Source organism: Rhinolophus sinicus, chromosome 18 (assembly GCF_057876585.1).
Source record: "Rhinolophus sinicus isolate RSI-liver-muscle chromosome 18, RSI-T2T, whole genome shotgun sequence".
Lineage (NCBI taxonomy): Eukaryota > Metazoa > Chordata > Mammalia > Chiroptera > Rhinolophidae > Rhinolophus > Rhinolophus sinicus.
Genome location: NC_142518.1, coordinates 28949619 through 28963072, shown reverse-complemented (window position 1 = coordinate 28963072; position 13454 = coordinate 28949619). Strand labels below are relative to the sequence as shown.

Here is a 13454-nt window from a genome sequence, read left to right as displayed (position 1 = left end):
TCAGATCACCGGTAATAAACGCTTATTCTATGACCCAACTCCTGTGTCAGTCTATTGGCTGAGTAGCTAGCGCAGGCAGCTCGTCTCTTCCCCACACACAAGCTGTTTTTCTGTAATGAATGTGCTGTTCATATCTCTTCTGCACGTATTAGTTTATATCACTACCAGATGTTTGTTCCTATGCACCATGCATCATAGCAGCAGGACACTGGACAGAGAGGATAAATAATCCCGGTAACCTTGGGTTAGGTAGGGGACAAAGTGTAAATGTATTATTGAGTTTAGAAGAAACTGTTTGATCAACTTAAAGTGAAAGCTATTTGGTAGTTTTCCTATTACAATTGCAAATGGGACAGCATTTTAAACTTGCCAGGTGTAACTGCCATACGTGGAAGCCCATCTATTTCTTTGTGTTTGGGGAAGCCTAAGGACTCTAGTTAAGATTTTACAAATGATTGAGACATATGGCGGGATACAAAGAATTGGGTTTCCATTGGAGTATCTGAACACACTCACAGCCCCGGATTCAGGGTTGTTTTGGAACCAAACTCATATGAAAGTATTTAACAATTTGAAATTGACCACAATTTTCAGAACATTCCGTGCTATTTTTTTTTTATCCTGACACTGCCCTTTGATTTGACAAAGTAATGTTGGCACCTGACACTATTCCTTAACTTTATTAAGTGAGTATAATTAAGAGTTATTTGCATTCAATTATTTGCTTATCTGCTTCTTTGATTGTGCTTTCTCTTTTCATCAATACCAATTTTAGCTTCATTTAATCAAAGTGGTGAAATAATTAGATAGATAAGAGATTTAAAGTAAAACTGATGCACCAACCCTGATAAGACCCTAAGGCCTCCCAGAATATTAACTTCCTTTATCACTGTTCTTCCTAAGGTTCACCTTGATTTTTATGTTCATTTTAACTTTGGCGGGAGTACTGAGAAAGCTATTAAAATCAACATGAACTATCCAAAGGCAATTAAGGTTAAAATGCTTCAATGTCTAATATTATAGAAGGAACTCCACAAATATGACTTGCTGACGTATGTAGAAGTTTCATATACAATGAAAAACTGGGTCAAAATGATCATTTTAAACTAGTGATTAGATAAAAGGAAAGATCTGAGCCTATGCATTTATTAAGTTTTTAATGTAAGCATAATGCCTTCTAAAAATTTTTTTTTAATTTACTAGATTCTTGAGAAGTCTGAGATCATGGAATCTTAGACATAGATGGACCCTAAATATTTTAGTCAAACTCTCTCCTCCACAGGACCAGGGAAATACAGTGACTTTCTTAAAATCGGGTAGGAAAGGAGAAAGAACACAAGTGAGAGAGTGAGAAACAGAAAAAGCTTCTGAACTCCTTGGTCTTTCCATTACTTATTGACAGAATAAGAGGGCTTTTTAGGGCCCAGCATCCGAAATCCCCTTCAGTTCTCATCGTGAGTCTTACTGTAGCATCTTAGTATAAAAATGTTCCCTCCCTCTCTCCACCTCCTGCAAAGCCAGGTCACGGGGCACGTGATCCAGCACATGCTCTCACCTGGGGCTTTGAATCTTGAAGGATTAAAGAAAAAGAGCCAGTGCGATGAAATGCACAAAACTGTAATCTACCAGCATTCCTGGCTGTGCCCCGTGGCTAGCACACTCGTCATGGTGTCATGGTGATGAGGCCCAGTGGTGGCTGTGAATTACAGCAAAATCCGCAGCAACATCCTAAACCCATTTCCCGCTGCCTCATTTCCCTAGTTACCCCCCCCCCCCCCCGCCGTTTGCCTAAGCATTCCTCTCCAGACACTCTGTTAATTCTATGAGTTCCTTGATGATTTCCCACTAAATTCCTTTTGTCCCCCAAGAACTCTGACTCACTCAGAAATTGGTACCACAAAGTGAACTGCAGGCAACTGACCCCTCAAGGAAAAGTGATAAAACCGGGATTGGTTCACTGACATTAAAACTCCCCCTTAGAAATACAGTAGCAATATAGCTGATTAAACATTTGCTTATGGTCACCTGGAATGGTGATTTAGAGTAGGATTTAAGGAGATTAGTATGAAGGGCGTGAGGAGTTTAATGACAGCCAATGAAGTGGCTGATTCTTATAATGAATAGCTTAATGGTGAAAAAAGGCCTCTGCCTCAGCAGATCTGAGATGGTCAAAGATAAACTCAGATTTTGGGTTGATCCTGTGTGCTGCTGAATTATAATATCACAGTGGTATTCACAGTCCTGACAGGTTTCTTCAGTGCATATTGTGGCATTATCTGGGTTAGACTGAAAGCTGGAAAATCGACATGGAAATATATGAAAGGATTTAGAGGACCCTAAGAATGCTGCACCCTTAATTCTCATTGAATCTCCCTTGCCAGCTCAAGAAATCTCTTCTAGCTTGTCTGATGAAACAGTTCTTCCCTTGATTGGAGATGCTCTTTCACCTGAGGGAGTTACCTCGTAAGATGAAGCCAGTTCACTTCATCGTCCTCCTTCCCCCCACCAATTCCCAAGATTGTCAGATTTCCACATAACCCTGGATGGGAGGGGAGTGGCAATGAAAAAGGCAAAAGCCATAGAAGGCCAAAGAACTCCTGGATTTCTAGTTTATATTGGAAAAACTCTAGGGAAGTGTGTGTGGGAATAGAGTATAAGCATACTTGATCAAGGATGACAAATGTAATTTTGGATTGGTCTGGATCCAACAATTCAAGATTCATTGTGGATTGAGCAGCTATATTGAATCTGAGGGGTGACGAAGGGAAATGCTTCCAGTGGACAAAACTTCAAGCAGTACACCTCACTGGCACCTTACCTGGAGAGAGAGAAGCCTCGAGTAATGGGTCTATACCAAGTCATAAGCAGTTGTTAGTGGCTTGACCAGATGATTAGGGACATCAAAGGAAAAAGATTAAAGACTGAAGACAAGGAGTGTGGGGGCAGAGCCCCAGAAAGTAGTTTCCAGGCTCTCGGCCTCACGTAGAAAGGTGTTGGCTCAGGTAGTAAATGGCCAACTGTGATTGCATGGCCATCAGCTGTGGCTAGTTGGCCGTCAGCTGTAACCAGTGAGCCATTGGCCACTAATATAACTGCTGTGGGTATGCTAGCAGAGGGAGAGAGGAAAGAGAGAAGAATGGGGGCTAGCAAGATGGTGGCTGGGCTGGCAAGTGTGGATGGCGGTTTGCGGACAGTGTGGATCCAGCCTCTAGTGAGAGTATAGTGCCGCCAGAGAGAATATAGTGGTATGACTCCCCTACCTATGGCTCCGTGGGTGTTCCTTTTTGGCCTCACCATATCCTGCGTTATGTGGGGAGTAGGACCAGAGACCCCGCAGGCCACCCCGCATGACACATGTTCAATGGAGTTTAGGTATTAATAGCCTAATAGGCGTTTTATCAAGAAAACATTAAGGCATTCTGTTGAGATTATATATATATATATATATATATATATATATATATATATATATATATATATTTGGCTGCCCAGCATTTGAACCCCCAACTAGGTTTGAGGATCTTAGTCCTGCTGTCTTGTATAAAGATCTAAAGAGATTAAGGAATCTTTCTAAGATCAGGAAATGAGGGAAAGAAGGAAATGAGAGATAGAGAACTGGAAGTAAAAACAAATCTCCATACTCTTGTCTAGTAGTCTTACTGCTGCAGATTAGTAAAGGAGATTTAGGAGGTCATCTGTTAATGGAGATTGTCTTTTTTAGAAGAGACAGAACTGCCTCTTTTTAAATTTTTTTCTTATTGAGGTAACATTTGTTAATAACATTATATCAGTTTCAGGTGTACAACATTATAATTTGATATCTCTACACTCTATTGCATGCTCACCACCTCACGTCTAGTTTCCATGTATTACCATATACTTGACCTGCCTTGTTTTTGAGCTCTTTCTTAATATTCACAAATCCTCAAATGTGTGAGCCTTGAAAGAAGGCAGCAGCCCAGTTCCCCCAGGGAAGCCAAATGAGGCAATACTCCGTCTCCACCCCTTGGCAAAGAGGGTGAACTAGTAAGTGAACTAGCCTCAGCCAATTGGATGCTCCTCCCCCGGACTCTGCTCTCAAAAATGTGACCGAAAGATGAAAGAACAGTGAGATCAGAAGGATGGCGAAAGCAGTGGCTGCATCCAATAGTGGTGTCCTACCTAGCTAGATTGCTCCTGTTGGGTAGCTTCCCTTGAGCTCTGCTTTTTATTTTTATGAGCCTCATTCTTCAATCTTTCCTCTGATTCTGTGTACTAGCTGATAGTTTCAAGTGCTAGACATCTACCTAGGAAAGCTGATTTGTATGAGCTATCTCAATAAGTTCTCATGTCTTCTAGCTTTGGGTGGAATTTGGCTATTGGAATCCAAGCTGGAAAATGGAGGGAGAGAGGAGAGTGAAGTCGGAATATTTGTTCGCATGGTTTCCCGTGAGGTCACCTTGCATTGGCTGTTCCTCAATACAAATTCCCTGTTCCTCTCAAGGTGGCCTGCTTCACACTCCTCTCTCCTTTCTCCCCTTCCATGTTCTAATAAACTCTCCATCCCTTCATCTCTTTTTCTAATCTTTTTATATTAGTTTCAGGTGTACAAAGTAATGTAATAGACATTTACACCCCTCACAAAGGGATAACCCCTCCAAGTCTACTACCCCTCGGACATTATATATAGCTGTTACTACACCATTGCCTATATTCCCTGTGCTGCACTTTAAATCCCGTGACTATATATACAGAGGGTGCCAAAAAAATGTATACGCATTTTATTAAAGGAAAAAATTATTAATTGTAATATTCAATATATACCGATAACAAAAGATGGATACAAGTCACCTGTGACTTCCACAATTACAAGAGGTGCTTTCTGATGATGGCAAACTACTGTGTGAGCAATGCTGACCAAAGTGTCCACTTGTATACATGTTTTTGGCACCCCCAGTATGTATGTACATATATATTTAATTATAGTTGACATTCAGTATTCTTCTATTTCAGCTTCAGGTGTACAGCGCACTTCATAGATTGTGTAGATGCCTGCCCATCCCTTCATCTCTTTGGGCCAAGGGACAGTGACCGCTCTACTGCTATGACTCCTGGGTCCTTGCACTATGCCTTGTGGCTGCTCCAATCCCCTTCCTATACTTTGAAATTAGTTCTGTTATAAGAAAACCTTCTCAGATTATCCTAATAAGAGGGTGCCATCTGTTTGTCAGAAACCTGACTGATACGCCTTCGAGTGCACGTCTTTTCTGGTTAACTGTGAGCCGAAGAAACCCAACAGGCTTAGCATCTTAAGAGGAGGAGAAAGAAGAAACAAAAGCCTAGAGTTGGGATCAAAAGTGAAATTTTCAGTGAATGGTAATAAATGACACTTAATGTAGCCAAGGAACCCTGTGAGGAAAAAGTCACCCACGGAAAGGCACAGATAAAAAATAGCTCAAAATCCAGTTAGAGAGTCTTCAAGCTTGACTGCCAATCACGAAAGAGCAATGGCTACCAGCTGGTGTGAAAGGGAGCTTCTGTTACAGATATATAATTGCTGAACAATCGGGCCATTCATTTTTAAGTGTCGGAAGAGTCATTAAGTCCTCCCTCCTTCCCTCCCAATTCATATGGCGTTTAGCACAAAGTAAAATGCACATAGGTTCTTCCACATGTCTCCTCCACAGTGTTCTTTGCTGTCAGAGACGCAGCTGCACCATGTCTGTAATGCTGGAGCATGAAAAAGCTATTAATCTGGCTCCATCTAGATGCACCAAGGCTAACTGCAGAGCTGCCTCCAGCTTCATTATAGGAGTATGTACAAAATAATACAATTTTTAAAACACAGACCATAAAACAAATAATGGGAATTAAAATTAAGAGAGAAAGTAAATAATAGGTAAACAGCTTACTGAAAGGCTGGCACTACAGATTTTGCACACATCATCTCACTTCAGCGACACAATCCTGCAAATTAGGAGTTATTATCCTGATTTAACAGATGAAGAATCAGAGGCAAAGAGTAAGCAACTTGCCCAGAATACTCAGGTAATACGTGGTAAAGCCAGAATTTAAAACCATGCTATCCCAAGACTATTTTCCAAATTGAGGTGTTCCCCAGGGGATGCTGAAAACATCCATCTTGGTGGTGCAAACCAAATATTAGAACTTTTAGTTATGTTTATTTTTATCTCATCATGTTAAATCTTTTTGTACATGTTTTACAATATAAATATATGAGTACAGTAGTACATGCATACAAATATGTAAATACCCATGTATTGCTTCTGCTGGATAGCTTTCCTTGATCTCTGCCTTTATTTCTTTCTGAGCGTCATTCCTCAATCTTCTCACTGATAAGGTGCACCAGCTGATAGCCTCAAGTGCTAGGTATCTACCCAGGCAGGCTGATTTGCATGGGCTACATCAATGAGCTCTCGAGTCTTCTGGCTTCTGGTTGGTTATGAATGAGGATGTGTAATCTAAAAAGTTTCAAGCCCCCCTGCTCCATGCTCGTTCAAGAGGCAGTATAGTGCAATTGTTAGAAGCATAGGTTCAGGACCCAGACTGCGTGTGTTCGAACCTCAGCCCCGCCACATTTTAGCTGGGAGACCCTGGGTAACTTAACCTCTCTGTACCTCAGTTTTCTCTTCTGTAATGTGCAAATTTAAAGAATTACTACAGAGAGGGCTTAGACCAATATCTGGCACATAACATGAGTCTAATAATCTAAGCCCTTATCATCACATTACATGATCCTTCAAAGTAATCATTCAGGAAATTACCTAGTCATACAACTACTGCCATAAATCCCTCACAACTCTTTTGTGTTTTTTAATTTATTATTTAAAGTATAGTTGACGTGCAATATTATATTAGTTTCAGGTGTACAACATAGTTATTGGACATTTACATACCTGACGATGTGATCACAGTAAGTCTAGTACCCACCTGTCACTGTACAAAGTTATTATGATATTACTGATAATTTTCCCCATGCTGTAAATTACATCCCCGTGACTCATTTATTTTATAACTGGAACTTTGTACCTTTTATTCCCCTTCACCTTTTCCCCCACCCCCCACTCCCACAATTCTTCTTTTGGAATTGTCTCCTGAATTAGTGCGTGAGCTACCCAAGATCATCCAGAGCCATTTCTTTATAGTCACCCTTTATTTGTCACCTCAAAGGATATTTGTCTTCTTGAAAATCCTTTATATGTTTTGTCTATTTAAGTTTCAAATTATTCTGTAAAATAATTCTAAAATCTAATATAAATGCAGTGATTAAGGATTTTCACTTCTGTGACTTTTTACAAAAACATACCCCTAGCTCTAGTCTCTTCCAAGAGAAGAGGCAAAGCATGTTATCAGCAATTTCAGCAATGCTAGACTAAATTACCTCCCCAAGAAGAGGAAATGTCTGAGTTATCTATCAAAAATAATACTCATTTTACTGCAAAAAAAATAACCATTTTTATCAGAGCACAGTGTAATGTAGGGAATCCAATAATCAGTGTCAAATAAAACTAGGTTCTATTCCTGGCACAAAATTTGCTAATAGAATCATTTACAGGTCACTAACATCTGTATTTTGTAATTCCTTGCTTGCAGGTTTAGAGGGAGATGAGCTCAGTGAGGTGGAGAGCCAGGCGATGCAGCATCTTGTACGCTGTTTGGACTTTGGATTTTGAGTCAGTGGGGAAGCCATTGGAGAGTTTTGACAAAGGGGAAGGCATGTCATGCCCTTAAAAAGATCATTCTGACTCCTGGGTTGTGAATACTGTTAGGGTGGAAGCAGGGACACCAATTAAGGGGTGATGGCAGTAGTGCAGGTGAAAGGTGATGGTGTTTTGGAACAGGGTGGTAATAGTGGAGGTGATGAGACGTGATGAGTTTGCAGATATATTTGGAAGCTAGAACTCTCTGAGCATATATTTAAAAGGATAATGTAGGTAAAAGGCCTCAAGTACATAACTGATATACAATAAAAGCACTAAAGGGACACAGTCATTACTAGTCCATGCTCAAAATCTGTACAGTAATCAATGGATAGCCAGTTTGTTCTGATTGGTATCAACTAGGATCTTCTAACATATTTTTCCTTCCTCAAATATTTTAATTTTTCCTTAATAGGCAGATGGTATAGTCCTAAGAGCTAGAGTTCTGTAGTCAGACAGACATGAATTTAAATCTTGGCTCCATCTCTTAGTAACTGTTTGACCTTGAGCAAGTTACTTAATCTCTCCATACCTCATTGTCTTCATCTGCAAAATGGGGAAACTGAGTAAAATATAACCCAGAAAGCTTTGTGAGGATTCAATAAGTTAACATATTATGTAAAGTACTTAGAACTGTGCCTGTCACGTATGAGTAGTAAATGCTCATTAAATATTACCTATTACTCTTTTTATGTAAAACTCCCTGGCTTTGGACTTGAGCATGTTCACTTCATATATCTTGGAGCTGCACAGCAAACATTCAAAAATTAAAGAAGCCATAAGAATCTGATTTGTAAATTCAGATGCTTATGGGATTTCATAATGGAGTTCTCAAAGTGGAGACACACCTGTTTATCTGATTCCAAACAGGGAAATAAACAGCGATGGCGGCTGCATTGTAATGCAACTCAAAATACAAGCCTTGGAAGTTTTGTTGAATGCTGTCAAAAAAGGCACACGTTCAGCTAAAAAGTATAATCAATCAAATGTCTTCCTTGTTCATACATGTCTCTATTTTTAGTTGACACAAAATTCTTCAGAAATGAATAACAACTAGAATTAATAGGGGAAATTGCCAAGAGCTGTATATGTTGTCAGATGGGTGGTGACTTCTGTACATCAACATGATTTCCTGAGGAGTATATGAGTGGTTGGCTATGTATGAGGTCTGACAATTAAGTTTGTGAGCTCATCCTAGAAAAAGTGCTACATACCTCAACGCTGAATATCACTACTGTCACCTTCGAATGACTCCCCTTGGGAAGCTATGCACTGACGCCAGCACCCAGTCCACCCTTCAAAGCAATTTTGGAACTCTTTCTGGAATGACCATCAGACCTGTCATCGTATTACCCTTGATGTCCTGAATGTCATCAAAATGTCTTCCTTTCAATATTTCCTTTATCTTCGGGTAAAGAAAGAAGTCATTGGGGGCCAGATCAGGTGAGCAGGGAAGGTGTTCCAATAATTATTTGTTTACCTGACCAAAAACTCCCTCACAGACAGTGCCGTTTGAGCTGGTGCATTGTCGTGATGGAAGAGCCATGAATTATTGGCAGAAGTTCATGTCGTCTAACTTTTTCACACAGCCTTTTCAGCACTTCCAAATAGTAACCTTGGTGAACTGTTTGTCCAGTTGGTACAAATTCATCATGAATAATCCCTGTGATATCAAAAAAGGTCAGCAATGTCATTGCAACAAGTTCGCGCACGTAATTGTCAGACCTCGTATGAAGGAGTTATCAAAAGAGCACACAAAGGAGAGTCACAAAGTTATACCTTTGAAGTCTCTGCCTTCTCCAACACGAGGGAGGTGACTCCACAGGCTGAAACCATCTGGCTACAGGGATTGTGGCAGAGGTATTTCCTACTTACTGAATGTCATGGGTGCTCCCACATTTCCCAGCCCCCCGACAGTATGCAGGGGCACAGGACACTGGATCTGGCCAATGGGTTGTGAGAAGGGGACACATGTCACATGTGGCCTGAAGCACTGACTTGCCTGCTCCCTCTCTCTTGCCCTGTTACAGCAACCGAAGAGGTCAGGATCCCATCTGGTGCAGCTACAAGACAGCTGAACCTCCACCAGTAATCTGGGCCCGAGGGACCCGATGGAGCAGATCCCCTCGCTGACTCAACTGGACGTGTAGCATCAATGAGAAAGAAACTTTTCGTTTGTGTTAAACACTGAGGTCGAGGTGTTGCTTGCATTGCAGCATAGCCTGGGTTATGCTGACGAATATAGTGAACACAGCCGACTCTGCCTTATTGATAATAGCTAACACTGTTGCGTGCTACTCTATTGCAGGCAGGAAGCTGTGAATTCTACATGCATTACGTAATATCTCACAACAACCTTCTGAGATAGACAATAGTATTATCATATATTATGTGACATATATAATATATATCTGTATCATACATATCAATAGTCTATACATATCATCTATATGCAGATATAGATCTAGCATATATTTCAGGAGCGTACTGTGAAAGGACGCTTTCTTCCTTTCCGCTTGTTATGCTAGAAGTCGTGTCTCTCCTTCGAGCTATGGCCAGTCCCTCCACATGAGATCTGGATGCCATCTCTTCCTCCCTTACAATATTGATTATTCCTTTGGTCTCCTGAACCTGTGTTTTCTCCCCTTCTATTCAGTGTGTCTGTCCCTCAGGATTCTCAACTCTCTCCAAGCTTTACAAAAGCCCTCCATCCACCTCTCTTCTTCCTCCAATGATTATCTTCCCTTTTCTCCTAGACCATCTCCATCTCTTCTCTCCAAAGCATTCACCCTTACTTCTTTCCCTTAACTTCTCCCACTCTCTGACTACTCCAACATTGTTTCCTCCTCCAGCACTCTACCAAACAGCTCTTTTCAACACTGCTAATGATCTCTGCATTCCTAAATTCAGTGGGCACTTAGTTTTCACCTTACTTGATTTCTCAGCATCACATGACACAACTGACCACACCCTCCTTGTTGAAACCCTATTCCATAGGTTGTCCCTCTCTAATCACTCTATCTTCTTTTCAGCCTCAGCATCTGTTGCTGGGCCATTAAATTTGGGCCTTCATCACATCTCATAATTACCTCACTTTTCGTCTCATTCTGTAGTCACTTTCTAGTTGTTCACCTAGCAGTCTTTCCCAAGGCTGCTATCACCACCCAGACCCCGGCATCTGCCAAAAATGTGCCTCCATCTGGAGCTTCTGCTCAATTGCCTGCTCAGCTCAGCACCTCCACTTTGATGTCAGGAACTGTCATGTTCTCCCCACGAGACCTACCTAACTCCAAAACCTCCTGCTCCTTCCTCGGTGTTCCCCAACTCAGTAAATAGCACCACCTTTCCCCTGTCTACCTATCTTGGAAACCTGAGAGTAGGGCTACCTCGATATATTCGGGAGTGCTCAGCACCAAAATGCACTTTACTATATTTTGAAAGGAAAAAGAAACAAATCAATGCATATCATATACAGTAAGCCTTTAAGAATTCTGATTTTCCCATAGTGACACAATAATACTTTAAAAAATAATATCCAATCCTTTGCAAAATAATTTAGGGCCCCTTCTTTGCTGTTGCTCTAAGACCTGTTTGGTATTCCTGCTCTGCCTAGGAGTCAATAGTCAGACGCCATTTCCTGTTGATTGTACGTCCTAAAATATTTTCACATCTGCCTCCTCCTCTCTGGTGCCAATGCCCTGTATTCCAAGCCAGTGTGACTGCTTGTCTGAATTTCTGCAATAGTCTCTGAAACCTCCTCCCTGCTCCAATTTATTCTCCACAAAGCAGCCAGACAGAATGATTCCAGGAATACACATAACTGATCCTAGCAATCCACTGTTTGAAAGCCCTCAGTGGCTTCCAATGGTCCTCAGGATAAAATCTCAGATCCTTAACAGCCCCAAGACCCTGCCACCTTGCCATGAGCCAGTGTCACCTATTTGAGCTCCTGGAAAGAGCCAAGCTCCTTATGAGCCTTTGCATGTGATTTACTCTCTGCCCAGAGCTTTCTTACCCCTCCCAGCTTCTTCTTCAATTCTTACATTTAATGTCCTTTCTTCTCATAAGCTTTCCTTAACCTCTCACACCAAGTCAATGCTCTTTGTTAAACTTTCATAGTAGTTCGCACTTTGCTTTGTAAGTAGTTATTTGTGTATTGGATAGTTTAAGCTACCCTCCCAATTTTTTTAATTATTGCATTTCAGTTGCAGTTGACATTCAATATTATTTTTTTTATATTCGTTTCAGGTGTACAGCATAGTGGTTAGACATTTATATAATTTATGAAATGATCCTCCAATTAGTCCAGGACCCACCTGGCATGATACATAGTTGTTGCAACATTATTGACTATATTCTCTGTGCTGTACTTTACATCCCCATGACTATTTTGTATAACTAGCAATTTATATTTCTTAATTCCCTTCACCTTTCTCACTGAGATCCACAACCCCTTCTCCCCTCTGGCAACCATAAGTTTGTTCTCTGTATCTATGAGTCTGTTTGTTTTGTTTGTTCGTTTATTTTGTTCTTTAGATTCCACATATAAGTGAGATCATATGTCAGAAAGAGAAATTAAGAAAGCAATCCCATTTACAATTGCATCAAAAAAAAAATACCTAGGAATGAATTTGACCAATGAGATAAAAGACCTATACTCAGAAAACTATAAGACACTGAAGAAAGAAATTGAAGAAGATACAAATAAATGGTAGCATATACCATGCTCATGGATAGGAAGAATTAACATTGTTAAAATGTCCATCCTACCCAAAGCAATCTATAGATCCAATGCAACCCCTATCAAAATACCAGTGGCATCTCCCCCCTCCCAACTGTAATTCAAATGCCCTAAAAAAGTCAGTAACACACTTCCATACACACAGGAATTCAGGGATCCTTGAATACAGCTTTGTTTAATTCTAGAGCCTATGCCCATAACATCTCATCCTGGAAGATGGCTTTTTGCCTTTTTGTTTTATGATGGTGAGGTGTTGATGCACTGGAAACTGTTTGCCTCCAGAAAAATATAACATCTCTGGGCAAATTCTAGAGCAATGATGTTCTGCTGTTGGTGAACCTCTTTGATCATATTGTTGTCACAGATTGTACACCTTAGTCTTCTCCTGTGGGAGGATACAAGGGGGCCATTCAGCACACAGGCTGGACTGGCTAAACTGAACCCCAACTCTCCCATTATATAATTTACACATCTGTAAACGGGGGTGACATTAACCACTTTACAGGGCTGTAGGAGGGCTGACTCATTCAATAAAGATTTAATGAACATCTAGTATATGCCCACTTTGTTGTTAGATGCCAGGGATACAAACGCGATTTGGGATGTTTAGCAGAGTGCCTATCTCATTTAGTTATAAATGGTCACTATCACTAGTATTATTACAGTTGTGTGTCGACGTTTGCCTATGTGAGAGCTTGAGTGAGAACATGTGATATTTGTGACGTCTGAAACTATCCGGACAGGGTCCCAGCGGGGCCTTGAACTATACCCACCACCACAAGCCTGGACGCTCCGGAGCAACACCGCGCGGCGTGGCCGCCCCACCCCTCTAGGCCACCAGGGGGCGCGCGGCCTCCCCGCCCCTCCGCTGCGTCTACGCCTGCGCACCCACCAACCCCCGGCTTCCGCTCTCCCCGCCCCGCTGCGTCCCACTCGCCCCTCCCCGATTCGCCCCGCCCCGATTCGCCCCGCCCCGCCTCGCCCCGATTCGCCCCGCCCCGCCCCGATTAGTC

The 13454-nt window shown here is 41.4% G+C and overlaps 1 long non-coding RNA gene across 1 annotated transcript in view; it reads left to right on the top strand.

Moving 5' to 3' along the window:
• The window catches only part of LOC141569739 (uncharacterized), a 215331-nt gene extending 202058 nt beyond the window's left edge, over positions 1–13273 (top strand). The window contains exon 8 of the long non-coding RNA XR_012493505.2: positions 9731–13273. This is a non-coding gene — a long non-coding RNA (uncharacterized LOC141569739). The remainder of the gene's footprint in view (positions 1–9730) is intronic.
• The last annotated feature ends 181 nt before the right edge of the window (positions 13274–13454 follow it).